Source organism: Carya illinoinensis, chromosome 4 (genome assembly GCF_018687715.1).
Source record: "Carya illinoinensis cultivar Pawnee chromosome 4, C.illinoinensisPawnee_v1, whole genome shotgun sequence".
Classification (NCBI taxonomy): domain Eukaryota; kingdom Viridiplantae; phylum Streptophyta; class Magnoliopsida; order Fagales; family Juglandaceae; genus Carya; species Carya illinoinensis.
This window is the reverse complement of record NC_056755.1, coordinates 8,269,599-8,273,199: the sequence shown is the minus strand read 5'-3', so window position 1 is coordinate 8,273,199 and position 3,601 is coordinate 8,269,599.

Genomic DNA, 3,601 nt, shown 5'->3' with positions numbered 1-3,601 from the left:
TATTTTTATATCAGTTAACTACTAACAAAGCATTTGATTCAACAATGAGGCCGTAAAAGCCCAGTTGGTAACGTAAAGAGATGCCAACTTTAAATATAGGAAGTTCTGCAAAAACATTTGTGCCAATCTCCAAATAACTGGAAAAGCCCATAGCACCATGTATGGATGTGTCCTTTGATAGTTTAATCATCAAATTAAGTTCTTTCAAACATTTCGCAAGTTTTCAAATAATGCATGCGGCAGGTTTTATCATACCTTTATACTTGGCTAAAGTTCCAGCAAAAAATATTCCCAGAGTATCAACCAGGAAATTAGTTGAGCTAGTAAATGAAGCTGATTTTAACCATGAAAAATCGACCACCAAGTGAGCAACTTATCTCTCTAGCCCAAGGTTGACAAGCCCGAGCTGCCAAAAATGTGAGAGAAATGAGACCAGACAGATATTATAAGGGAACAATCATTAAAAATATGTAAATTAGGCTCAATAGCCTCACAACCACAACTACATTTTGAAGCCAAGCTTATGCCATATTTTTAGATATTAAAGTCCAAAGCTAACCCATTATTCCACAATTTCTAGACAAAGATAGATATATCTTTGGTGGAAGAATTTTGCTCCAAGTATACTTTGATGCAGAAAACCAAGAACGGTGAACTCTAAGAATATCCCAAGCTAACTTCGTAGTAGATTTTTCATCATTTGTATGCTTCCAAACTCGAACATCATCACCACTTCTTAGTTTGATATTGAATCTAAGAATTTATCAACATAGGATTTTGTAGTGCTTTAAGCTTATCCCTCTGCCAACCAGCAACATAGATTTTTTATTGGAAGCTTTGCCGTAGAGATAGAAAAACCCAAAGAGGATCCACCACCCATCTAGTTATCATTCTAGACATATAATGAACCACTTCTAATCTTCCACTGACTTTCAAATTGTATAAAGGGCAAATTAACACATATAGACTTCCATATTATATGAGTGTCCTAGTCTAGATGAAATTAAATTTAGAGACACAATATTGGAGAGATGCTTCTATCTCATATAAATAGCCCAAAGAGAGGTCAAATTTACAAGATTCCTAGCAAGTTTGCATTGCAAAGCTTTTACAACATATAAATTCCTTATGTCCATGCCACCCTCTTCGGCAGGCTTACTTATCTTTGCCCAGGATACCCATTTTTTTAAATGTCTTTCACATTCCCTCGAAAAGAAGGATGCAAAATCTTGCTGAATTAATCTAGCACCTCTTTGGGAGGGCATATTACAAAAAATATGCACTGGAATAGAAGGTAATATAATCATAATCAAAGTTATTTTCCCTCAACAAAAGCTCCCTGTTGAGGAGAGACAAGTTTAGGCAATAAAGAGTCAAGCCTTGTTGCACGAATCTTGGAAATTATTTTGTATAAAATTTGGCATAAGCTTTTTGGCCGAAAATCGGTAAAAGTGACTGGCTCATCAACTTTAGGGATTAATGTAATGAATGAATGCTAGAAAGAATTAGGAAGAGGAGAGCCCCTAAAGAAAGCTAGTAGAACATCCCATACATCATTGCTAACAATGTCCTAATAACTATTGGTACTAGAGAAAAATACGTATGAGAATCCATCTGGTCCAGGAGTTGCATAAGCTAGAATGGAGTCAACAACTCCACCTTCTTCTAAAGTGGGTGGCCGCAACGTGTACAAATTGTCATCATCATTAATCAAGTGTGGAATAACTTGTATAATTTCAGAGCAACATGAGATATGCTCTGAGCCTAAATGAATTCGAAACAAGCTAACTACATCATATGGTATATCACCATGGTTGGTAGAAACCATTCCATTAGGCAAGGTTAGAGAAAAATCGTCTTGACATGATCCTTTTATATAAAAGGATCTGATGAAAGAATCTCGAATTTCTATCCCCTTCTTTGAGCCAAGTGATTCTAGACTTTTGCTTGTAAAAAATTTCTTCTTGAAGCAAAATTTTATCATACTCAAATTCTAACTTCTGCAAATGACTTAAATTAGCCTCTGAGTTTGATGATTGTAATGCTGATTCAGGACAATTGTATACTATCCGTTAACTTAGATAGCTTCTGAAAAGTATTAGCAAAAACTGAAGCATTCCAATTCTTCAAAGTTGTGCTATCCTATTTAAACCGGTCTTATGACAACTCCAGAAAATTTGGGTGAGTTATCCACATCTTTTGGAATTTAGAAGAAGAAGTGTAGCTTTTCAACCCCTCTATTTTCAATCAACCAGAGAAAAAGCGATTTCTTCTAAACGGACACTAGAAACCAAAAGTCTAGCCACATATTTCCTTAATTCAATGGAAGAAACAATTTGTTTGATATTATTGATAATCAAGTTTTGACGGAAGCTAAGAAGGAAGAGATTATTGCAGTTGCCAACCTTGTGAAAAGGTGCTTGAATTTGAACAAAAAGAAACGACCAACGATGAAAGAGGGGGCAAAAGAGTTGGAGGCAGTAGTGCAAATGTCGCAAAACTTTGAAGAGGTACTTGTACTCAAGAATGAAATGTTCGATCAGTATAATCTTGCTTCTACATCAAAAATTGCAAGTATGGACAGCGGCATAGCCTCGTCTCTAGACGCTGAATCATTATTATTGTCTTAAATATTAAGGCGAATAAAAACTTCTTAGATGTAGTATTCGGCCTGTTTCATCTTGTGGGCTACATATATAATTTGGTCTTTTGGTTGAATATATCTTGAAGATAATGCCATGAATGTATCATTGAACATGGATTGAATATGATATATATCTTATGGTAGAATGAAGCAGTAAAGCATAAAAATCATACCTTTTTTTATGTCCTTTATGGTAGCAACAAAGCAAACATACTCTTCGAAATCAAACCAGAAGTTCCACGCTATTAGAATTCTATACTAGGTCACCTATTCTAGTTTTGTTTTATTTATCTCAGTTGTCTCTTGATCTATCAATAGAGCCAATTTTGATGTAAAGAGAATACGCTGCAATAAAATTTAATTAGTTTTCTCGATGATCATGGTTTATCTTCATTCATTTTTTCTCTCCTTTAACTCCATTCTTTGTTTAGTTCTTACCCATGAAAGTCTCCTGGGCATGTTTTGGGACTACTTAATAACTGTTCTGTCTCTGGGTTGGATAAAAAAATCCATCTTTATAAGACTGATCCGTAAGAGTTCCTATGTAAACTTGACCTCAAATAAGTAGACTCAAAGATGGGTTATAAATTTTTTTTGAAGAACTTCCAAATCATCAATAATTAGCTGATCTCCGAAGACAAAGATTCATGATGTGCTTTTCTCTGCTCCTATAAAGATTCAGCTGACTCTCGATTCTTGAACGGCATGCTCGATTGTAGTTTTTTTTATTAGATCACTCTAGAATTATTTAATATTTTATTATCATTTTTCAATTACTTTTTATTATTTTTTACTATTATTTAATATTTTATTATTACATTTTCACTATCATTCTATTATTATTTACAGATTATTTAAAATTACCTTAATATCCAAATATAGCTTTAATAAAGACGGTTACTCGGTTAGACTGCATAGTTCATGCACCGAAGACACTTCTAGTACTACTCATGCTGA